The sequence below is a fragment of the Buteo buteo genome, chromosome 3, assembly GCF_964188355.1.
Source record: "Buteo buteo chromosome 3, bButBut1.hap1.1, whole genome shotgun sequence".
NCBI classification, from domain to species: Eukaryota; Metazoa; Chordata; class Aves; order Accipitriformes; family Accipitridae; genus Buteo; species Buteo buteo.
In genome coordinates, this window is record NC_134173.1 from 17,189,766 (window position 1) to 17,215,944 (window position 26,179).

General features: G+C 40.4%; 1 protein-coding gene across 1 annotated transcript in view; it reads right to left on the minus strand.

The window, feature by feature from the left end:
* The window catches only part of LOC142028918 (cadherin-7), a 79,633-nt gene extending 74,606 nt beyond the window's left edge, over positions 1-5,027 (minus strand). Inside the window, exon 1 of the mRNA XM_075022918.1 lies at positions 4,965-5,027. The gene's annotated coding sequence lies outside the window, so the exon portion shown is untranslated. The remainder of the gene's footprint in view (positions 1-4,964) is intronic.
* Between the last annotated feature and the right edge of the window lie 21,152 nt (positions 5,028-26,179).

Below are 26,179 nucleotides of genomic sequence, written 5' to 3' on the forward strand. Positions count from 1 at the left end.
TCATGAATAAGATCCTCAGCTTTAAGGAATTGTTCCCCTCACTGCAAGCAATTAAGGGTAATTTACACCCACTGAAAATCTCTCTGAATATTTTGCTTCGCTCTATAATTTCTAAAACAACGCATCAAGACTAGTCCTCGCTGTTTGTATGCAGCAGTCAGCACCCAGTAGGTATGGACAAAAACATGTCTTCAGTCTCCCAGATATCCTCATGGAAGCCCTCCTTCCCCACCCCTGAGATTTCCCCAGCCTTGGAGGGCTTTTGCTGAAGGCTTTTGAGATCATCTTCGTACCACTTAACCTTTGCAGCCAAAGCGCAAATTCCTGCAGACTTCCAGTCACACATTGCTACCAGTGTCACAGTACCAGCTTAATCTATGAACCGTATCATTTCCCCGTCAATCCCTTCAACCCAACGGGGAATTTTGTCCTTCACCGTATGCTGTCCTAAAGTCTTTCCAACTTGCAAAATTCTTCAGGAAGAAGTGGAAATCCAGAAGCTTTTCCATTACTAAACTCCCCCAGTCTGGATTACATTTCTCTATTTTAAAATCTCGCTGTCAGCTCAGGGCATCCACTGAAGAGTTTTCCACTCCGATTGCCTTCCCTCTCCCCCCCCTCCCATTATTCTCCTCTCATCGGAACACTTAAATTTTTGATGCCATTGCAAAATTTACTGCGTAAATCTGGACCTCACTGTCTCTGGAAGTGCAGCCCAGACAACACCTGCTAGTAAATCTTGCTTTAGCTTGGTCAATAGTGCACAGTTATCCCATGTTTAGGGTTTTTTGTTCCTTTACTTTAGTCATTCAATAAAATAAGACCCTGTGTGTTGAGATAATTCTGAGGGTGACTTTTGCCACTGGATCTTGAACCATGATCCCTTAAACACAGTGGAATCAGCAGGTGAGCCCCCTGACAGCTGAACTACCCTCACTGAAATATTTACATTTTGACATTCCATTTTACAATGCCCATTGGAAAGGGTGTCACTTTCTGTGGCAGAGAAAATTCCCCTTTGTTATGAGCCTGCAGCTCCTCTATGTCACACGTCCTAAATATCACAGGAAACTCCTTCGCAGGCTCAGAGACTCTGTGATCCTTGAGACAAAGGGTTTAGAGAAGATATGTCTAATTAGGGTGTAGATTGCTACATCTGGATATCACTTTTTCCAGGGAAAGGAAGAAAAAAAGAAAAAAAAAAAGAAAGGTGCCTTGGAGCAAGTGAGGTGAGGACCTTTCCATGAAATGAAGCTCTGCAAGTCAAGGCAGTATGATGAAACCTATTAAGTCCCTGTGCCAGAAGACATTACAACTACAGACCACAACCTCCTGCCGCTAACTGGCCTAAATATTCACATGGGAGATCTGTAAATGTAGTGCACATCCTGCAGTCTGCATCTGGTTATCAAGAAAAAAACTATCACTGCTCCAAACATATGGTGCTGCTACACTAAACTGGCTCCAATACCCTCTGACTCAGGTGAAAGGACCTGATGAGACAACAGAAAAACACTAGGCACACTTCAGTAAATGATAGGGCTTCAAAAAATGTGTAAAGGAAACCAGGCAGCAGCTTTTGCTCTTTCATACTCTTCTGCAGTTGCTCATGAGATTGTATGTGGCTAGAGTGCTAAGTTGTTTGGGTTGTTGACAGTTTCCCCCCTCCCCCCAAGAAAAGTGAACAAAAGAAGGATTTATTATTTTTATTTTAATATCATTTTCTCCATGTGAAAGTGCTTTGTGGGTTTTTCACCTTGCTATGGTACATTTTATAGATCTAAGTTGCTGGAAAGGATTATGCTAATTTGATCAGTTATTGAAAAGAAACGTTAGCAGTATTTGTATATCTGTGACCAATCAAGTCAAATATTTAAATTTCCACAAGCTCGATTTCTGCAGCCTCATTTAAGCTGAGGAACCTCACATTAATACCTAGGGATGACTTTCTTGCAGAGCCACTGAATTCCCAGAGGAGGCACTCCTGCATTACTGCTCAGAGTTAAGCCTGGTTTGACAGGAAGAACCGAAGTAACCATCATCTCTTTTATGCACCCTTCTTCAGCTAGAATGTAATGATTTTTATTACCACGAAAAAACAATACCCAGTAGTAGCATGAAAGCGTACATGAGAAAAAATGTGCACGATAAACTAAAGGAAACCGAATGGTTTGAGAAAGGCCTTCATCGAAGAACCGCTGAACACAGCAGATATTGAAGCCAATAGCCAAAAACATACACAGAAACTTACTGGCCAGCCTGTCACCACAACTGACTCCCAAGCAATATATTCACCTGCAAACCATTTGAAGTTCAAAATATTTTCTATTTTCATTGCACGTTGGAGTCAATTTGTGAGCCAAATACCTTTGAGAAAAAGCTTAGTCAGGTTTATAGCAAAGTAGAACTATAACTTAGAGTAGAACAACCTCAGGTTTTGCATTAATAATGATTTTCTTCAGTCAAGTCTCTGACTGCTGAAGAAACATAGGAAAATATGGACACAACATGCACATGCACACAGCTATAGATGAAAAGGATAGGCGAAAATCTACATGGATGCTATATCCATTCTTGTCATCAGATAATTCATGGATAATCTGCAGTTATACAAATACTTTACAATTACCCTTTTATATGGAAAGATAAGAATGCTTCGCTATTAAATCAATAGCAAATAATCAAGAGTGCTTTGCTATTAAATCAATAAAAGTAGACTTAAGAGAGTTGCGAGGCTGTCATCTGACTCTTAACACAATTCTAATGACCTACATCAGCCTCTAATTACAGTACAGTCTCCCATTATAAGGGTGAAATGCCCTCTGATTAAAACTGCAATCTTTAATGGCTTTTTGCAAGAAAATAGTCTGCATTACTGATGTTTGGTTTTTTATTCACATTAACTGCCACACACTTCTAACATGCAATGGTAGCTCAGATTATTACCTTCGATATTTCCCTAATATTCCAGGTAGGTTTTAATCTATATTAAGTACTCAAACCCAAGATATTTCACATACTTAACATTAATATTTGTCAGAGTCAGCTTTTAGCTCCTTTGCTCTTCTCCCCTCACTATGGATTTTATTGCAATTGTTTCTTAAATCTTACTTAGCCCTCTTTCATGACCCTAAAAAAGAAGTGTGTCTAGATTAGATCCCCGGGTAGCTGCAGGCTGGAGAGATAGAAAAGTCTGTACAAGGACTTTAAACAGGATGTCACACTTGGTCCCTAGATAGTTCTTTTGGATTTGTTTAGTGGTTTTTTTGTTCTTTTTCCCCCCCAAAGGTGGTAACACACCCGTTGCACTGAACTAGCTCTAATGAGGCACGGTTGTACTATTTCTAAACATCCTCAATTCACTGTTGCATCTTTAAAACTGTTATGATATTGCTAAGAGCAGATGAGCATCATTTCCCAACTGATCTTTATCTGTTGACCTGTTGTACCTTCAGAAGCTATATTCTAAGCAAACTTAATTTACTGACGCAACTTTCATGCTATTGCCCAACTGAATAGCTCTTCCCCTGAGATTCTGTAGACCTACCTTTTTCAGAAACTGAAATAAGTATCTAGCTTTCACCAGTAACAATTCCGTGCAAACTTCAAATAAGGTAACAGAGGAACAATTAGTAAATGTAATAAGGGTAGAAAAGTCACACATCACTGCCAAGGAGAGACTGCTTCAGAAACTGGAATTGTTAAGAGTTTGGCTCCTTTATGTATTTACTTATTTGTCCTGGAAAAGCGCTTTATTTCCTGCAAAGCTGTACGATCACCTATGTTTTAGCTGAAAAATGGCAAGGCAGCGTGTCTTGTTAGAAAGACTATAAAGTATATGCTGCCCTTCCAAGTCTCTGCTTTGACTTGAGAAGTTATCTATCAGAACACAAGATTTTATCCTTGCGATGGGAAGAGATGAAAGTATCAGCATTTCAGTTCCCAAAATCAGAGTGCCTCGCTAGCCTCCATCTCCCATCCCTCCCTAAATCCCCCAATTTGCAGGGGGAAGGCATCGTCTGCAGAATCCCGGCTCACCTGAACTACCTCACCTTTTGGAAGCACGAGTATAAAGGCTAAATCTTATCTCAGAAAGGGATATTTTTTTCCTCCATTTAGCAACCAGAAGTGGGAGCATCCAGATCACAACCCGCTTGCTACCGGTGCCCAGAACCTATTACCGGAGAGCAGGACATGCCCGTGGGTGGCTGTGTGGATAGCTGGGGGGACGGGGCTGGGGGGGAAGGGTCGGTATCAAACAGCCAAAGACTGCAGAGCCAGCCTTACCAGCTGAATACTAATCGAAGAAATACGCTCCCATCATTTCAACATTTGCAAACTCTGGAACATCCTTGACACAAAAGGAGGAAAGCTCTGGGAAAGAACTCGGGAAATTTCCTGGCCTCGGTAACCTTTTGCTCTGCAGCATCAGTGCCGGACTCTGGGATGGAGCAAGCCAGCCGCTTCGGCTCAGCAGAAAGGACCGGGGCAGTCAGGACTTAGTGCCGCCCGTATTTTGCACAAGTCTGTGGTCCTCCCTTCCTCCACCGCCCCCCCCCCCCCCCACGTCCCCCCTCGTCCGCGAGACTTCTCCAAAGAGTCAGAGAGCTGCTATTGTTCTCTCATTCCTCGGAAGGTGAACACACGCCCGCCCGTAGCGCGGGGGCTCTCCCTTCCCACGCCGTCCCCGCCGCCGCTGCTCCCGCCGCTGCCCGGGCCGCCCCGCCGGCCCCTTCCCCGCCGCCCCCGGGCAGGGACACAACCAAACTTCCCTGCTCGCCCCGCAGAGCCGCGGCCCCGCTGCCGAGCGGGGCGGGTTAAGGGCGAGGGACGGGGCGGGGAGGGGGGACACGGACGGCACACAGCTCCCCTTGCCTGCAACTACTCGGCTCTCCTTCTGCCTGCGCGGAGGGGAAGGCGGGGAGAGGAAAGCGAGGAAGGGCAGAGGTGCAGCCAGCACTTACCTGCTTCCCCTCTCCCTCGGCTGCCCGGCGCAGCGAGTCTTTTAATCCCAAGGGCCGCCGGTGCCTTCGCGGCGAAGCGCTGGCGGGATGCTCCCAGGCGGGGGCCGGGCTGCGGGCGGCGGGGGGGCCCCCCTGGCATGGGGGCTGCGCGCCCGCCCGCACCCGCGGAGGTCGGAACGCCGCCGCTCCGCTCCTCCTCCTCCTCCTCCTCCTCCTCCTCCTCCTCCTTCTCCTGCTCCTTCTCCTCCTCCGCGGCACGGCGCGGAACGGCAAGCCGCTGGGCACACGGTGGGAGAAGTGGGTGCCGGTGCCAAGCCCGGCTCCGACTGGGTGCGGATCGTGGCTGCGGGAGGAGGAGGAGGAAGAGGAGGGAGGGAGGGAAGGAGGGGGGAGGGAGGGAAGAAGGCAGAGGAGGTGGGGATGCTGCTCTGGGCAGGGGATCTCGGCGCTCGGCGGCCGGCTCCGTCCGAGGGCGTGCGGAGGAGGCACCGGGACTCTTTGTACCTCCCGAAGACCCAGCGGTGGCTCTTGAAAAGGGAGCCGGGGAGCAAAGCCGCCTGCCCGGCCCCGCTCCCCCCGCCTCTCCTCTCCTCCTCCTCCTCCTTGACAGGATATACAGATGGAGTCCTTTGGATAAAAATCAGGAGCCGGGCTAGGGGGTGGGGCGGGAGCCAATCTATCTCCCGATTTACATTTGAAACGCGGAGCTGAAGGGGACAGTTTAAGAATATTTTTTTTTTTCACCACCCCACCCCCCCCCCCAACTTGTCCTAGAAGCCGCGATCAATTGAGCTCCCGAGGCGTGAAGGCAAAGTCGCAAAACTAATCCGAACTTGCGGGGTCCCTGCTCGACAGTTTTGCCCTTTCAGTCTCCCCAGCCCTCCCTGCTTCCCCCTGCCAAACCCACATCCCCTCTCCTCCTCCTCCTCCTCCTCCTCCTCCTCCTCCTCCTCCTCCTCCTCCTCCTCCTCCTCCTCCTCCTCCTCCTCCTGCCCCGGCCCGTTCGCAGCTGGGGGCGGCGGGGCAGCGAGCGGGCCGGGCCGGGCCGGGCCGGGGTCCCCTCTCCGGGTGCCGGGGCAGGACACGGACTGCTCAAGGCACCTAAAACCCCGCACCCCTGCTGCCCTCTGCCTCCCTACTGCTGCTGTCCCTCTTCCCCGGCCCCTGTTTAAACCGGGGGGGGGGGGGGTGGGGGGAAAAAAAAAAAAAAAAAAGAAGGCTAAATAAAGCAGGTGCTTTCATAGAATAAACGCTGGAGAGAGACGTGCTGGAGCTCTGCGCACTGGCAGGAGGAGAAGGCGCAGAGTCACGCTGGGGCTGGTGCCTGGCAGCATCCCCGCACAGCCCCGCAAGCCCAGAGCTGCCCGGGGAAGCCGCTGTGGGAAATGAATACCTGCTTTGTTTGGACTCGGTCCGGCTGGGAAAGCGGCAGGGCAAACTTTCTGCCTCGTTTTAGCACCGCTTGAAGCCTTTTGGGTCTGCAGAAGGGAAGAGATCTACAACTGAAACGCGATCACCCGGGAGTCAGGACGCCTCCTGAAAAAAAAAAAAAAAAAAAAAAAAAGGCAGAGGTTCCAAATGTTGGCGGAGCTGCTGAACTGACATTTTCCACGGACACAAATATTTTTAACACGTACTGTTTTTAGAACAATGGATCGTACCAAGGGCAACTGTAAGAAATGAGCCTTGGCCAATGTCTTTTGATTTATAGCTTCACCAGAAAAACATTCTTAACATACTGTGAACAAACTAATAATGTGCTTTTATAATTAATTTTCATTCCTATTATACATTATACTGTGAAGTGTGGTGTCAACAATAATAAAGTAATGTGAGGATAAAGTCACTTCTTAAAAAAAAAAAAACAACAAAACAATTGGTTTAGATCACAAAGGATTTTTTTTTAAATCATTTTAATTTCTGATTTTTTTGCAGCCTTTGGATACACAAATGCAAACATGGATGAGTATTCTAATAAATGTAATATGTAACTGCCATGTGTTCCTTATATTTTAGCTTCATTTTCAGACATGTGATTTCCAATGTCACCCTTCTAATCCAAGAGAGGCAATTCAGCATCATGGCATTTGTGAACTGAAGAAGTGGTTTGAAGAGAGCAACTAGAAGCAATCTTCATTCTCCAAGTTATGGAGCGTCTGAGTACATGGTTACAACTTAATAAGATGTATTCAGGCAAGAAAATCCTGGAACATGATTGCACACAGTTGCTTAAGATTGTAATTAAGGATTCTTCTTTCCTTTGTCCTCCTTCCCCCAATCCCTAATTCATCTTTCACAAGTTAATCAAAATAAGTCTCTTTGCACTGATCCTTAGAGGACAAGGTTCAAGGACAGATTATCGGTTTTCATCACTAAATATCACAAACACCTCTGCTTTATCTTCTTTCAAACTCATTCTGAGAGGTAACCAGTATTGGAAACTTTATCTTTTCCTACTTAATTCAGTAGCTACGACTTCAATGGTGAAGATAGAACAGTTAAAGAGACACCCCCCCCCAAAAAAAAAAAATCATTATTTGGGAATAAGATGATACAAAAAAAAGAAATTACAAGGGGTCACATGCTTCATAAACTTTACCTAACATCTTCAAACTTTTTCTTTGCTCTTCAGGTTCAAAACAGGGACTAAATAGATTTACAATCACTTAAAATTCTTTATAAAGGAAGGATTCTTTCTCATTAATTTTCATTCGGATCCAGATATTACTAATGGAGAATTGGAATAGCCAATTATCACCCAATTAAAAAGCTTTCATGTGTAGACCTTCACAGAGTATTTCATGATGTCCCTACTAGCTTAACAGACTTCTCTCAAGGATGTGCTTTATGTTCCAAAAAATCTATATTCTCTCAAGCAAAACCTTTCATTAAACTGTATGTCTGAGAAAACATTTGAACTTATTTTTACTATGTTGAAAATAGGATAGATATTTTTGTCTGATTATTTTTCTAAATGCTTATGCTGTCATATCAAAATAAAATGCATTAAACCCTTTGACTTTCATGGGAGCAAAACAGCCCAGTGACTCCAAGCAAAAAGTGTGACTAAGCAGACCAATTTAATTTCATTGCACAGGCAGAATAAAATATAAAGAAGCAATTATTCTTAGTCACTTTTGGCAATCTATCATTTTTAGTAATGTAAGCAAATGTATATTTTTTTTAATACAATTTGTTCTTGACTGTCTTGAGTGTGGGGTTTTGCCAATGAGTCAGTCCATTCCAATACTTTGACTGGATCATTTTGGCTGTAACCCGTACTTACAGTGCTGTTGTATTTCTTTCTAATACGTTCTGTAGTACATTTAGTCATCTTGAGCGGTAGGGGTATACCGTTTCTGGAGGAAAGTGTACGGTTTGTAAAAACAAACACTGGGCCATGCTAGACTGTCTCTTACATAGGCCCTGTAAAGACTGACTGCAGGCATCAAAGGGTGCGTTGCTGCTGGCACCTTTCCCATCTTTTGACTTCTGAAGGTGTCAAGGATGCCTCTTCCCAGTACAAGTTGTGTTGCTGTTCTGTATAGCAGATCCATAGGCAGATTTAGGACCACAAACCCTGCCCTGTGACACGCTCTCAAATGCTTCTTAGACAGTGAGAGCTTTGGTGGCCACTGTTGAGGGAGGATTTGGACCTGAGGCAGAAAATGGATAAGTTTTATAGTTCTCTTCAGTCTCCTGAGCCACTGACAGTCTTGTGACTTTAACATTTCTACCTGTACACTTCTAATATACATTCTGAAAAAAAGCAACGTCTGGTAACTGCTACCTGGGTGCTGGTAACTCATTGACTGTGTGGGCAGAAATAACTTCCATTATGTGCTCAGCAACAGCTTGCAGAGTTCCTTCAATATGAGAATGTATTATGCTCAGAGGCAAAATCCTAACTTTTCCTAAAAATTTATATGGATATTTGACTTTCATGAGGCAAGTAGGAGAGCTTGCAGCTTAAGATCTTTTTTAAAGGAAAACACTTCTTACCACCATTAGCACATGGTTGCCCTGTACAAGTACAAATATCTCTATAAATGACTCTTAGGTAAGTACTCCTGCTGTCCAGAGATGATATTTACAGGTGGCTATAATTCTGATGTGAATTTCTCACCTTCTGTATCACATGGGAAGCCACTGTCCATTGTTGTGGTTGCGCCAGCTCTGATTCAAATCTAGAACCGAGCGTTGCTTGTCTTTAGTCTTCTTTTGTTCTCATCTCTACAAATAGCAGAAGGAAAAACAAAAAGCCTACTGAAATTGAAGACACTCACTGCCTTTAACAAGATACTCAACACAGGAATGTCTCTGCCTTTCTATGTCCTCCCAGTTATGGCTTAATATGCTACTTAAACTGATTTTTGGAGGCAATTGCATTGTTGCCTATATTCTAGGAGTTTTTCCACCCCCTGTGGAGCCACAGTAATTGTGGGGACCTACCTAATAGCCTCCAAAGATTCAGCAACCTGTTCTTTAGAAGGTATTTTGCAGAATATCCTCTAACGATATGGAAGCCAAAAAGACATAACAATATGAACTAAACTGTAGCGAATAAAAATAGTGGTGATTCATCTAGTGAGTTTATGGGGTCTCTTTATGTATCCACAACCACCCATTCCACTTAGGATGTGTTACCTTATCAAGTCAACATTACCATCATGGCTCCACCTGTTCCTCTCTTCTTGAGTTCCTCATCTTCTCTTGAGTTTCCACAATCTTTTGATGACCTATTTGGCCCACATGTACAGGCAAATCTGGGTAACTGATATATGTGAAAAAGTGGTATTCTTCTTCAGAAGTAAATCTAGTTAATCTAAGGCAATGTAACTGTAAAAGTAATAAGAAATTACTGATGCCCAAGGTAAAAGCTGTGAACGCAGATAAAAATGGAGTTTATGTTGTCAGGAAGAACAGACAAAGGCAACGGAGGCAGTTGTAGGAAAGGAACCTGTAAAGTTAAGAAACCGTAGATAGAAAACAGGCTTGTTTAATCATAAGGAGGCTCCAAAATTAAAAGAAAAAGATTCTGCCATTGAGGGTAATTTATTAGTCACACAGCAGTAAGAACAGCACAAGGAGAAATCAAATGAAAAACAACTGTATGGAAAGAATTTTGAAAACCTCACAAGAAGAGGGTGGCAAATGGCAGGTAGGCTGTCAGAAGACTGAAAAGAGAAATGGAGAATTTCATTATGGCCACACAGGAATGGGCTATTTGTACAAGCAAGGATAGATGGCTTAAAAAAGCCCTAAGACCAGAATGTAGGCTGTGTGGCCAGGCTCCAGATGCTATTCATCATATTATAAGTGGATGTACCAAGTTGGCCAGCACTGAGATAGAACACGGCAGGACAAAGCTGGCAGTGTTGTACACCGAGTGCTCTGGAAGAAGCATGTCTTACCCATAGGGGAAGGGGAAAAAAAAGAAAGAAGAAAAAAAAGATCAGCAGCAACCAAAGAAATGTGCTGAGAATAAAAGCATAAAAAATATTTTTAAAACTTTTTTTTTTTTTTTTTTAAGAGCTAGGAATAAGAGCTAGGAAATGAGGTATGGTAAGACAAAAGGGAGGAAGAATGCTTAAAAAAACCTTTTTTTCTGTTTCATTCAAGGACATTATTCAAACAAAAGTGCTAGGAAAGGCACAGTCAGGGAAGGAGCAGAAGAAAATCCAGTTTCTGAGAAGTGCAAACAAAGTGCCAACTACTTGCGTATCCTTGGACCTGCACTAACATTGCAATGGTAAGTTAAACAGTAGCTCTGTAACAGACCTTACCTAGCTACATTTATGAGCATCTCTTGACCACAGTAGTTCAAATTGTAAGTAAATAAATCCACAGACACTTGTATCTCAGATTAATGCTTCATGCCAGTAAGATCCTGCTAGTGGAGAAGAAGCATCACCATTTTTATAATCAGCACTCCTCTCTTTTCTGATGTATGCAGAAAAAGGTTAGATAAGTTTCTGCTGGATATTAAGCTCAATTCTGCATGGCATTCACACTGTGGCACAACTAAGGTCAATTTTTCAGAGGAATTGCAATCTAGACTGAAAACATTTGTCTAATTCTATGAAAAGTTATACATAGGAAGTCCAATTGACTTCAGGGAGTTTTGCACGCTTCAGGGGACTGCTACTGTGTAGCAGTCATCTGAAAATCTGCAGCTAAGTTACTTGTGAAAAATGCCAATATGTACACAAATAAACCAGTAACTGCCCATACACAGCAGGATGTGTCACTTCAGGTCAGATTCTATACTCTGCACCAAGTATACAAAATTAATGTGAATAACTCCTCCACTGACCTCTAAACCCAAACCAGATTTCAGAGTTCCAGTGTAGTTTGTCAATACAAGCTTGAATACTTGCATGAACAAAATTAGAGATTACAGCTGCAATTTTAGAAGACTTTTCTGAATAACTGGCCCAAACTAGGTGTACTCCTGCATCATGACTGGTATTCAAGATGCTCATAACCTTCCCTATGTGAACACATTAGCTAAGTAAGCAAATTTTTTTATTTGTTTTTCCCCTGACCACAACAATAATTGGACAAGCACCCTCTCTCTTTCAAAAAAACCCCAAACCCCCAAAACAAGCCAAAAAAACCCCCAACAAACCAAACAAAAACCAATCCAACCCCAAAACACTAAACATTTGCAAAATGTACATTCTGAGCATTATAAGCACAACAAACACTACAAGCAGGGAGCATGCTGGTGACCCTTCTTTCTCACCTTCAGGCAATCAAACTTTTCATGTCTGAATGTTAACCTAAATGTTAAACTCCTATACCTGAATATTTATGGAGAGAGAATTCTAAAATGGCATGTAAGCAGTTGTATAGGAAGCAGATGGAAATGTCTTCAAAGTTAGCTAGAGAAAAAATGTGACTATCTTCATCATCTTGAACTGCCCACTCTCACAATTACTTGGTGTGAGTGCCGAAGGAGACATAATTTGATATGTCAATTTTCCACCCAGCTAATGTATCCATCAATTTTTTTATTCCTTAGGAATGACAACTCAGACATTACTTTTATACTTAAAATGTTAAAAACATTATAAATCCCTTAATCCTATCCAGCTTCTATCTGTTCTTGGGCTAGATTCTGCATTCATTAAAATCAGTGGAAAAACATCTTTTGATTCAATGAGAGAAGAATAAGTTTTATGGGAGATCTAAGTCATTGCCATTTAGAAAACTAGCTCACAGTATGGGGCACAGCACTTTGTCCCACTCCTACAGATGGTGGGGGAAATCTTTGCCCATTGCTATGAAGATGCACGTCCCAGGGCATTACACCAACAGTTGTGCTGCAAGAATAAAAACAGAGGCTGATTAGGTCCTATTTCCTCCTACTTCTACCCGTGCCTGTATGTATAAGGGAGGAAAAAAAAGGGCTGAGGGCAGGTGAAAGAAAATAGCAGTTCTCTGGAACCTGCTTCCTCCCACATTTAGCAGGTTAATGGTTTAGTGCCCTAGCACCAGAAGTAAGAGCCATTCAATCCCCTTCACTCTTTTAGTGTATTTCCTCCAGTCTGGCCTTTGGAGACATCAGGCACTGGTCACTAGGATGCTGTGTCTAATCATTCAACAACACTGACCTTAGTGTTACTAGTCCTACATGCCTTGGTTTTTCGACAGAAGTACTGCTTTTGTTTTTCTTTGAGTCACTGAAGTTTGTCATACATATTTCTGTTGCGAACTTTCTGAGACAAAGATTTTTTATGTCAATCATGGGACACAGGCAGAGCACAAGCACCCCAATCTCAGTGTGAAATACCACCATACAGATAATTATTAATAATTTACTACACACATGCATACAATACACACATAAGTCAGCTATGTTAAGTCATCTGATGTCATGGAGCTTGTGTTCATCTGTACATTTTCATGTTGCTTTGAACTTAAAGACCATGGCCTGATCAACCAAAATTCAGTAAAACTGAAGGATTTCTTCTGAGGATTCTAGCACTATCTTCTGTGTCTAAAAAATTGTACTTATATAAAGTTTTATTGCTAATCTATGTAATTGGATAACTCTACTAGACTTCTTTTGAGTAGCTTTTATTTAATCTACTGTGATTTTCTTCCAAGTAGTGGCAGGCTGATAAGAATGGCTTCACGTATGGGATGCAACATACATCCTCAGTCTCAAGGCCAACAAAAGAATAGGTGCCTTTTGAGCAGCAGATGCCTGCAGGAGGATAATATACCCACCAGTTACTCAGCTGCTTCATCTGTCATTTTTATGAAGGCATGTCATGGTTGGACAGAGCAAAATTGCCTGTGAAAAGCTATGTGAGGAAAAAAGGGAGAGAGAAACAGGTAACTGCCTCTTCCTAAGTGCTGGATGAAATTAATGTTTGGGGGGGGGGGAGAGCAACAGGAAAACAAACATAACAAATAACTTTACAAAATACATCTTCATACAATATCAGTCATCGCAATAGTGCTAAAATGCTGCAGTTGCTCCATTGCTATTACTAGTTGTTTTAAAAGATAAATTAATGTGGAAATTAGAAAGTAACAGATGTGAAACAATCTTAAGCATAAATTCCTTCACACTTCTTATTAAGTGTGGTTAAGATTTCGGTTGTCAAACACCCTTTAGTTCAGGGAATAAAAGCAAACAAGGGAAAATTTAACTGTTCTTCAGTGTTGTAAGCCCACTGAGCTCGGTAATTTGCTGGAGATTTGTTTTCTGACACTTTCACCAGAAAAGGGAGAGGGGGGGGGGGAAAGTGTTTCTCCAAAAGCATTCTGACCCATAAAAAGACCCAACTGTGTGTGTTGGGAAACATGTCCAAACGCTTCTCTATTTAAGGCTTTTTTCTCTTTCAATAAAATGTCAGTACCTCTTTGAATAGATATTGTCCTTGGCCAAGACCCCAGTGAAAGGCAACAGATGTTGCTAAGATTGTACCCAGGCTATCCTCTATCCTGTTTCATTTCTGAAAGGGAAAAGGAGAGAAAGAGAGAGAAGAGAACTTGCTTTAAATCACTGGACCATTTTGTACTTCAGCAAATCTGTTTGCACATGCTCGACTGGCCTCACAGAAAAGGCTGAGCCTTTTGCATTCAGCCTGAGGTCAGTCCTAATGCTCTGTTCAGTGGTCCACACTCCTTTCACATGGAGCAGCTGCCTCTGATTGCTAGAACAAATTGAGGTGATTCAGGCCACCAGCAGGACCCCGGTACAAGTGCTTTTCACCAGAAAGGGAGGGAAAGCCTTAGAACAGGACCAACTGGGGCTGCCCACAATAAACCGTAGGATTAGATTTGATACACTCAATATTAAGACATGTTCTTGCTGAAAAGTAGGACATAGTGACATAAACTACAAGACAGTTGGACTGAAAGAAGAGGGGAGAAAATGGTGTTCAAACATTTATTAAGTTACACCTAATTATTTAATTGGGGAACAATTAAAATAGTAACACTGACAGTTCAGGCTTGGGAACATCTTGCTGTTTAACCCTTGGCAGAGTATTCTTGATATAAGTGTGATTCAAGATCAGTTGTGTCTGAGTGTGTGCCCAATATTGTTTGAAACGTTGTCTGCAAGTTCTCTAAACTATTTCTGAAACCAATTTACAGAAAGGAATAATCACCATCACCATTTCCTACTACATTAACAACCTGTTTCAGTGACTGGAAGCTGCTACATAGCTGTTATCCAAGTGAAAAAAAAAAAAAAGAAATTAAAAGAAAAAAAAAGAAAGAAAAAAAAGAAGATTTGGTATTTACCTCTTTTTAAATTCTTTCTAATCTACCAAATGAGATAAGAGCACACAGCAGGCATTAGCAGGGAAAGATGAAGGCATAACCCTCCCCCTTTCCCTGGTGCAGCCAAGCTCCTGCAATTACTTGGTTCAGTCCCAGATATCAGATCACAGTATTTTCTGCTGTGTGAAGGATCAGACCAACAGCTCTCTGAGGCTGAGGCCAAACAAAACAATACAGTACTGCATTAAGCCACGATACCGAGCACTTACCACTTCAAAAGGAAGCACTCTTTGATGCCTCTGAAAGGAAAGCAAAATCTCTATGGATATATAGGTAATTTCACCAGACTGGTCAAAGAATGGATGTTTATGTTAATTCATAGAACCATGGATTTAAGATCAGGGGAAATGAGGAATTACAGCATTTACTCTGGCTCTGCATTTCAATGGAATGGCTTGGTATAACACGTGGCCTTTGAAGTACAGTTATCCATGAGGTAGCTTTGTAAGCTGGAGAAGAAAGGAAAAAGCTCTTCTTATTTACTCAATTAGCAGGTATAGAAACAGAAGCTAAGGGAAAAGATATATGAAAATCTGCCTGTTGACTCAGAAACATTGAAATGGAGAAAAGAAAGTGTCCAAATGGCTATGCTAGACCCTCTGATACATGATTTCACAAAAAAAAAAAAAAAAAAAAAAAAGTTTTAATTCCTTGAATTACAGACAGAAAACTGAGGTAAATCTTGATCTTTCTTTATTAATATTTCATCCTTTTACTTGCTGCTGTTTTCACACAGAAAATAGAAAAAAGAATGCTGTATGTTCAAAGAAAAGTTTTTTAAAAAAGAGCAGGAAGAGCTTGTATCTTCAACAGAGAATTCACTTCTTTTTCTCCTTAAAACAGTAACTAGAAAAATATGTGTCATGAAATTTCCTTCATAGTGCTTCTTAAAGCTTCCTTTTCTTTAAGGCAGTTGATATACTAATTGTATGAGTTTTGAAGAGCTGCATCTGAAAACTCACTCCCATTTGTAAGACATGTGGTTTTCAGCTAGGCAAGGGGCGGAATTGTATGTTTCAGTGTCACTGGCAACAAAGCCAGCTGAGACATTCCTCTTGTCCTTCCTTCCTACCCCCTGGCTGCCATTCACTGTCCCCATCAGCTGGGGTGACATCATGTGTGTGAGGCCACCTTGTGAAATAGATCAGTTCAATGGTTCAAGTTAAATCAAGCAATAAAAAAGAGAAGTTTCAAATTTGTTTTGTTTAACATAGATCGCTTCCCTGATCAGCTTTACAGCACAAGTCCCTATGTAACCATGCAGAACAAAAAATAGGGATGAGACGGCAGAAGCAAGCAAATTAAACTTACACTAAGATTCCGTCAGAAAATTCAAACATACTTCTTTGGGAAGCTCAATATAAAAGGTATTTGGGCACATCTGCTGGTATATTATCTATTTTTTATCTCATTCTGCTAGTGGGGTATATTTTCTTCTTGCTGGTCTTCTCCCAAGTGTCTCCCAAGTCATAGCTTCCCAAAGTAGAGATATTGAATGAGAAAGGGGAAGGAATTGAACCTTAGCAAGTTCCTCAATGGCAAGTTCTGGAGATGGAAATAGGGCCTTCTGGGATTAGTCTGACAAGAAAGATCAGAGTCACTTCAGTGTGTTTCTGCCTACACTTGCCAGATTTGTACAGCATGAAAGCCGGAATGTATGACTGACAGTGTCAAACGCTGCTGAGGAGAACAGTAGAAAGGGTATGGGCATTTGCCAGTTGTCAGTCTGAGGTGATACGCACTTTAGTAAGCTAGGCACCAGGGAACAGAAATGGACTGAATTAATGCTCTGAAGGAAGCAAGTTCTCATTTGGGCTTCTACACAGTTTCCTCTTGTGCATAAAAAAAAATAAAATAATACTGAGTGTGCAAAAGCTTGTGCCTGCCCTTTCTGGGTGGCAAATCCTATTTAAAAACTAATATCAGTTCCCATATATTCATTTTGAGGGTACAAGTCTTAATATTTAGGTGTGCACAAGTTATTTGGTGATATCTAAAAAAAAGTCATCTATATATATAGGCCTCAGCAGAATGTAGCCTAAAACTCAAATACTCAAGCCCTTAAAATTTAAGCAGATAGGCTACTAAAGAAAAGAAATTTTAAAAACCTCACCATTAGAATTCATGGATGGTTATTGCTATGCCATGTTTTAGTAAAGGTACTGTCCATAGCACAACAATTGTACTCCAGGCACTTTCAGTACTGATAGGAACAGACAAGAACTGTACGGAGTGAAGTCTGATCTCCTGTATGTGTATGGCTCCTAATTGGTATCACTGACCAAAGGTCCATAAGAATCTCTGATGTATACAACATGAAAAGGAAAAAAACTACAAAGCTTATTGTTACATAGATTTTTACATTTTAAAGGGTTAGTGCTACTTGGGATAGTTAACAAAATACATAATAGAAGCAGGTTATATAACTGGTTTAGAATTTCAAGAGCCTTTTGAAAATTTCTTCTTTTGAGGATATTAAGCAATGAGAGGGGATGATGCACAGTCATGTTATGGATTAAAAACTAATTAGGAGACAGAAAACAGAGTAGGAATGTATTCTAGCTCACAACCCAGAGGTGAGTGTCTTTACACAGCAGTGCCAGAGCAAGCCCTATTTGCACCAAACTGCATTCACTGCTCTCCAGCATGCTTACAAATTAAAGGAGAAACAAATCAAAACACTTTTTCAAATCTTTCTTCTTTCTTTTTTCACTGGGGCTGGGTATACAATGACATTCTCGTCCAAAGGATACAGTGTGTTACAGTTTTTTCCTTGACTATTTACCTGGAAGAAAGAAGAAGTTACAAGGAAATTACAGCATTAGCATAGTCTTTCTTTTTCTACCTGAAGCCAGCTGATGGAAACCAAAGGGCAGCATTCAGCTCTGAAGTGGCTTCTTTCTCTGCAGAGGCCTCAGTTTTCACTGGCTCTGGTTGGCGTGCAGGATGTTCACCTGCCTAATTCAGTGTTTACATGAGATGCCTACATTTGGTAGGTTGGCAATCTCAGGCAAATCAAGGACCTTCAAGGACACTGGACAGCAGTTCAGAGATTTAGCCCACAATGGATCCATGGGAACCCTTTGGGGCAAACTGTGCTCATTCCAGCCATTTCTAGCCATTCGTGGGGCTCCCTTCAGTAACGATTATTTGCTAAGCATAAGCTCTGGCACCCATTTGCAGATGGCCATGCTGAAGGGATGGGCAATCTTTGTAACACCGTTGTAGCCACCCCTGTGAGAACTCATCACCTCCGTTTGGTTCACAAGCATCACTCTGTTGGGCCCTTGAGGCCACCAATGGCAGTTGGTCTCCTATTGAAGTTAGGAGCCTAAGGTAACAACTTCTCTACAAAGTAAAAAGCCTACTATACAGGAATCTACAAACCTCCATCTTTTTAAAATTGAATAGAGCCTGGTAAGAGATACAGGGAATATAGACTGAAATGCCAATGAATTAGGAATGTAATCAAGGGGTTAGTATCAACCTCAGTCATATTTTCACAGAGAAGGGACTTCACTCATTCCCACTTGCACAGTACTCTTTTAGTCTTTAGACAGTATCTATAAGATCTATCAAAAAATTATCCAAATGAAACACAAACCAAAAGATTATAAAAGGGGTTTGATCTTGGTTTAGTTTTAAGCCCAGAATAAAGAAATGACTTATGACTGAGAGGATTAGCATATACAGAAAGTTACACCGCACTATAATGCCCAAATACTGTAATAAAACACCAGAGAAGTAAAATCAGAACATGGATGCAAATTAGTTGACTGAAAATGAGATGATGGATAATGAAGGTGAGGATGGTTTCAGGGAATGAAAAGCAACTCAGGGTTGGAGTTTGCTTGCACACACCGTTATTCCTTGAGCATCCCTCACTTGATTATGAGAGTTATGGCAACCTACTGGTTCACTCAGTTGCCTCTGTGTACAACTGCCAAGGACTTTTCTTCATCCACCTCTACCTGGAGAACTTTGCTCTTTTGCACACAAGATACCAAGTATTAGATTTTTTTATATTGAGACATATTGAAGTACTTCGTGCTTGGGGGTTGACTTTCTGCTTGCAACCAAAAAAAGGTCAAAAGTGGGGACAGACTATATGATACGGAGTGCCTATGGAGAGTGCTCCAGGACTTTAAAGCATCTGACACCAGCCACTTTCTCAGTGAGAGACTTTGCTCAGGATAGGATTTGGATCTGAATCAGTATTGCAATTCCTGTGTAATAATAGAATAAGGCAGTCATAGAACTAGTTGTAACTTTGCAGGAACATTTCTAAGTGTGAACATAGTGTCACTTCTTTACCTTTCTAGAATAAAATGATGAACTTTTTCACACAAGTTTTGCCCAAGAAGGAAGGCTGTATCAATTACTGAACAGTTTAAAATTATATACTATGAAAGTGGGAAATAGCTAGAGGAGCTGCATGATATTAGGGGAAACACATGCCTCCTATGTAACAATGTGCTTCCTCAAAACACTTTATAAGCATGAACTAATTAATACTTTCTCAACAGAGTGTACATTAACACTATTTTTCACCCTTAACTCTTTTATTTGAACAGTCAAGACAAACCAATGTTAAAAATTCTTTATAAAACCTCATCTAATGACTTCAGCTTCCTTTTTGATGGAATAATATCACCGACATCTTGAAGTAAAAGGATTTTACCATTGTTGAATTAAATGTAGTTTTTAGATGGTAGCTGAAATGGTACTCTCACCAGTTCTAAAATCTGACACATTATTTTTATTTTTTTCTTTATCCTTCTTCTTCTTTTTCATTTATCATATCTTTAGATTTGCCTATTCCATATTTATATATGTATGTTTATGCATCTGCGTGGGGGTGTGTGTGTATATATATTTTTTTTATGTGAATAGTTCCTTCACTACTTATTCAGACAAAACTCTTATTGAAGACAAGAAGAATTACACTAGCCATAAAGTGAAGATTTAGGATACAGGTGAAGTGTTCCACAAAGTAATATTCCCCATGTCCTCCAGGCTACTTAAGCTTGAAGATATGCCACTGGGTTGAACATCACAAAAAAACCAAAACCAATCTCCCTTCCAGTCCAGAAGTTTTCATTAATGTATTAATTTACATTCAGTATATTTTGGCTTCCCTCCAGACCTCATCTGGTGCTTCTTTTGGTGTTACTCTGGTTAAAAATAAATAAGAGGGGAGAAAAAAACCCAAGTTGTAGGGTAACTTGAGACTAGGCCATCCTGAGAGCACACACTTCTTAAAATACTTAAAATGCAGGTTTGGACTAGCTTTGCTATTTTCAGTTCAGAGTAAAACAATGTTCACAGTTTGGCTAGACATGAAGTATAATTGTGATGCTTTTCCATTAGGAGACAGTTACAAAGGTGATATAACTTCTGACCTGACTTAAAAGCCTCCAAACCATTTTATTGTCTTACTTATGACATACAAAGGTGTTTGTTGTTTCAAATCACAAATTTATAGATAAATTCCACTTTCAAAGGCAATACCCACAAAAAACTCCAATACAAGGTATATGAAATACAGGGTGAGCAGAAATATGTATCAGCTGCTCTGATGTAACAACATAAATTTGATAATGGTCTTCCCTTTGTAGAATAGCTGAGGGATATACAGGTTACCAGACCTTAGATCATCAGACACAGTAAGAACACTCACAGAATTACTGCAGAAGACCTCTGCTATAGATTCACATTCAAAATTATTTGGTCCTTAGCAGTCCAATTATTTGGTCTGACGGCAGTCCTTATCTTTTGTGAAAGAAAAGGTACAGAAGAAATTAAGTGAAGAGCACATCATAAAGTAGCAGGAGAAACCTATCAAAAAGAAAGAGGAATAAGTCATAGTTTAAGCACACTGTAATCACTTAGAAGTCTTAAAACGTAAAACACAAGCCATCAAACCTTGTATATCCAATTAAATACATTTAAAATAAGTTTCAGGTTTATTTTCCTGAAATTGAATTCTGAATTTGGTTTTGGTCACCCAAGAAATATTTATGAGCATCCTGAAGTCTTTTATAGAGAGAGAGACTAAGAAAATTTCTTTGTATAATGAAGAGAAAGAGGTAAAATGTTTCTAAAGGTTTTTAACTTCAGTGGTTCTTTTCCATTGATAAAAAATTCAGCCTTAAAGAACCTAAACAGTAATTTTTCTAGTTGTTTTATGTTCAGTAAATACAGCAATATTAACACAGAAGTGGTCCCAAATAGCACACAAACTAAATATATTCTTCAGAAATATCATGAATACACAGGGTCACTTCGTCCTAAGCATGATCTCTAATTAGACAGATTATGACAAAGGGCATTCCACTACTGCCATACATTTTAAATGAGCATTAAAATACATTTTTAAAGAGCATTTCTTCTCAAATGAAAAGAAGAAAGAGCCTACAAAACTCATGTCTGGTGAGGTTACTACTTTCCTAGAGACATGAAGCAATTGAACTGGATATCAAATGCCCTCTACACTTTTGAAAATAGTAGTCATCTATCAGACACTGAAATCTACAAAAAGCAATTCAATGCACTCATCTATTTTGCTGTAATGTGGAATGAAGAAACCAGGAGTAAAAGTGCATAATGATACATTTAAGAGATAAAAGAATATTTTAATACAGTATACAAATAGCCGACAGAAATCTGTGTTTTCAAGAAGAAAAACACTGATTTAAAAAAAAAAAATAGAGAATCTGAGTGAATGCATCTTTATTTATTATGCAGAAATAAACCCCCTTAATATCTACAGTGATTTTTAGTTCCCTGTGTATAAAGTATAATCAGTGTAAACTGGGAAAACACTCCACCTCTCAATCTCATGGCTGGCTGGAAGAGCATTACAGCATGCACCTGAAATTGTGTGTGATGTTCATAATCACTAAAACTAATTTTAACTATGTAGAACACTGGGCTGATTTGTTGAAGCTGAGCATATACTCTGTCCCTAGCAAAGCTGTCCGTACTCAGATGAGCTAGTTGACAGTAAGAATGCCAATACTATAAGATTTGCAGGTTTGTGAAGATGCAGATGATACTTCATTTATTAAAATAAAATACTTTGATCATTCTACCTTTAGTTCTTAAAGTAGATTCTATGTATCTGGGAGATATATTATGAATGTTACTTTCAAAACCTAGAATGCAAATATGCACTGAAAATAAGGAGGCCAAGAATATGACAAATTCAGTTAGTTGCTTGGTTCATCTAATATTGACCAGTAGTTCTGAGATGTAATCAGAAACCAAAATGTAAATTCACTTTTCAAGTCAATTCACTTAGTTTGGAGGAAAAAATGAATCAAACTGATCTGCTGGGACATTACAAGTTAAATCAATAAAACCACACTATTTAGAATTACTGTAGACTCTGAATCAACACAAGCCCTATGAAGATGAGTGTTAAAGGGTTAAATGAGAATGCATTATATGTAACAAAATGCATTTACTACTCTGCACATATAGCTTCTTAAATGAACGAGTGATATGCAATTTGTACATGAAACAACTCTGCAAATAAAGCAAGTCCTCTGAAATCATACTATTTTTAATTGTAGAGCATCTAAACTTAGACATTGAATGTTTTAAATTTTGTTATATTTTGGTACATTAGCCTCTCTTTCTTGTCTGGAGAGATCCTCTGCTTCACTCTGAATAGTTGTCCTTATAACTGATGAACAATCTCTCAAAAAATAAAATGTTCTGCTGGGCACAGATCCCAGGTAAGGAAACGGAGCAATTGAAGGATCCAATGACTGATAGAACTGTGTTGCGAGTCATCCGTAGGGTCAGTTGTCTGTGGCACAACAGCAAAGATTAATACGAAGAAAATGTATTCTTCACTCAGCTCTCATTTGCCTGAGCCTGAGAATCACGATTGCAGGTCCATAAATTTATTGAATCTCCTTTTTAGAAAGGATTGCATAAGCTGCATTTAACCTGGCCTTGGTTTTCTTTAGAGAGTGCTCAATAACTGATTTGCCCGCCACTTTTGTTTTGACCTCTATTTTTGTGTTGATTTGGGGGCATTCTGCTGACAAATTTGCAGTGACACTTTTCTGCACCAGGATGTGCTGGATCTGAACTCGGTGGAGAGACTGCACACTGTATAGGTCCAGGGCTGATATCCTTGCTCTGTTTAAGTGCATGTAATCAGCTCTGAAACAGTTTTAAAGCCCTTGCCACAATTTCTTGGACACCTTAACCAGGACCACCCTTGCTTATGGGAAATATCAATGGTCAGGCAACAAAAATTTCCCAAGGAATATTATCTTAGGCAGTACGTTATCAGTCTTAGTTTCCACCATACCATCCAAAGAGATTTCACAGGCACAAGTGACATTATGTCCCTGGGTACAAGGCAGGGAAAGCCCACCTGTGTTTCAAAAGTTATTTTTGCGGTTCATGATGTTCCTCTGACTTGTGATGCCTTTAAACCTTTTTGGATACCCACTAGGTCTCATTCTTTTGGAAAGTTTTACCAAAGTGAAGTTGTAGGAAATCATACCTAAAGAAGCTGGACCACCTTCCTCTACATCATCACACTCACATCAGTTTTACCGGGTGGGTCTAGCAGTGACATACTGATGCAGAGTTGTTGGTCTCAGAGAAAGCATTTCAAACTATAAACTTAATTCATCAAAAGCTTGTATCTTAGCAATTTGGTTTAAAATCAACTGTGTATCTGAGGGATTGTCTTCTTCCGGCTTCAAACATATTGTTACATTTCTCCCTTAAAAATCTTTTCCATCGAATATGTGATTAACCCCAGAAAACTTCATGCAGTGACCCTCTAAGGTGTATCAACAGTAAAAGGATGACTGTCCTTTTTTCCGTAAGTGTTGCTTTTCAGACGTAGTACTGCTGGCTACAGCCTTGTCAGAGGCGACCCTCTTTAATAGTGATCGCCAGTCATTTAATGAGATACGTGAAATCAGTACTGCTTAAAAAAACCTAAGTCATGCTTAATATTAATTAAGCATATTAGCATGATTTCATTCAGTAATTGTTCCCACATAAAAATTTCTAGAATTCAATCAGTTGTACTTGAAGTGCATAACTTCCACAACAGAAGTTACCTGCTTGTCTTAATAGGACCATGTGAACTATTTTGCCTCAGAGAATTGCTTTTCACAAGCTTGCTCTGAGCTGCAGATTCATTTATAGACTTCAGAAAATAAAAAGACACTTTCCACTTGTGTGAAACTTTCCACCTGAGGCTCAAAAAGCACTTCCTGACACTTTTATTTCACAATCTTTGTCATACAGAATAGTACCATTATGAACTTACAGATAGGGAAAATTAGGAAAAAAACCTCAGACAACTTATATGATAATAGAATTCCTTAGCAGAAATATGGACTGAAGAACAGAGTAGATTAGATTGTTAATATACGTGTAAACTAGGTGACCATACAAGGAGATTTCCATGTAGTTATTAACAAAACTGAAAGGTTTTTACATTTGTCAGGAAAATTCAGACATATCTTTGAGCACACCAAAAATACCTGTGTGATACATCCTGGAGCCAGTGTTGCAGCTGATGCTACACAACATTTTTCTCTCCGTCTTCCCAGACAGAGACACAGTAGCCAGGGCAGGGTCCCGGGGCAGGCAGTGGACATCTCCTGGGAGTCCAGGCCACTCACTTCAGAGCCAAGAAACAACCAGCTACTGTACTGATCGCTGAGTTGCTCTACCTTGTCAAACAACAGCAACCTTGTTGCTTAGAGCAGGTTGTGGTCAAGTTTTTCCAAACTTCAGTAAGAAACTGGAGGGAGAAAAGACATCTCAAGCTGCATTTTCACTTGTTGTGTTCACAACGCTCAGAGGATTGCACGATGAGGCATAACAGAACAGTCAAAGCAGGCTAACACATGTGGCATAATCCAGATCATTCATCTAGTTGCACATTTTTAAGTGTAAGTTTGAACATTATTTTGAAATACATGTGTCCTAGATCGATGGATTAACAGATTGTGAAATGTTTTTTTATTTCATCTCAAGAAAGAAAAATATTGCAGTGAAGGCACTCCAAAGGAGGGAACTTTGGGTTAGCATTAGATTTCAAACATGTTGGTGTCTGTTCAGGAAAATTCCAGTGAAGTCAATAACCTTATTCTGCTTTCATACAGTCTAATTGAGTCCAATATTATTCTTGAATTTCTCTGGTATCACCTCAAACAAAAGAAAGCTGAAAATATTTGACACTGTTCTGTAAGAGAAAAATATTATAATGTATTTTTCCTACTACAGAAAAGATTAATTCACACACGGTGCACCAGCACACTATATTTTACATTCCCACTCAAAAATATCCACATGTATTCACTCTCACAAGAGTATACAGTAGCTACAGTCAGATTTATGTCTCTGTGGAGCAATTTGAAAGAGTGTGATCCAGACTCTAAGCTGAACATTAAGCCTGGAGGAGCTGTTAAGCAACAAGGCTTTGCTGATTAAAACATGAACTTTATTTTAGTTTATTTAATTCATTTTGCATTTGGCTGTTTTATGTTAATTAACTCTTATGCAATTTTTATTAAATTTACTTTAGGCCCTAAATGAATATTTCAAGTTGCTATTGACAATTGTTTATTGACTATCGAACCCACGTTGAATGTAATGTCACATTTAATTCCCAACCCAATTATCAAAAAACAGAGTTTCTCAGTTGTCGAGGACAAGGATGGGTAGTCAGGAGGTGTAAATCTAAATGGAAGTCTGCAATGTACTCATGGTGTAGGCTGGAAAGCTACAGCTACTTTAGATGGGGATCATGACTGATTTTTGGAAGAGAAGCAACTCACAAAGCTCTAGTGCTTGGAAGAAGAGACCTTGGAAGACCTGGTTAGAGTATGCTCAAGCCAATACTAGGCTCCCAAACTGAACTAATTTGAAAGACTGCTTTGTACTGTAGTGGTGGATAGAGAGAGTTACCTGGAGGAATATCCCAAACTTGTATTTCAGTCTCCTTATCTGTATATGGTCACCGTTACCTACATGTCTGAAGTGCTTCAGATTTTATAACGCCTTACGAAACAGATTCAGCTCTGGTATAAGCAGATACAGTTTGACTGGCAGTTGTACTACAACACTGGGTAATCTTTTAAGTAATAGGTACTATCAGTAATGACATTATTGAAAAGCATTATCATCTTAGCTTTGCAGTGCAAGACAGAGTGGAAAGATGATCTTCTTGTTACGGGACAGAATTTACGAGTTTGATACCCAATATCCAACTCCCTTGGTGAGCCAGGGGTAGTGGTGCCATATTTCAGTCATCCCCCTTTCTGTAAAACTGCATACACTGTTGAGATTAACTTTTTCTGTTTCGGTGTTTAGCACCCCTGCAACAGGGCAATTGAAAGGTATTCTAAGACACTAGC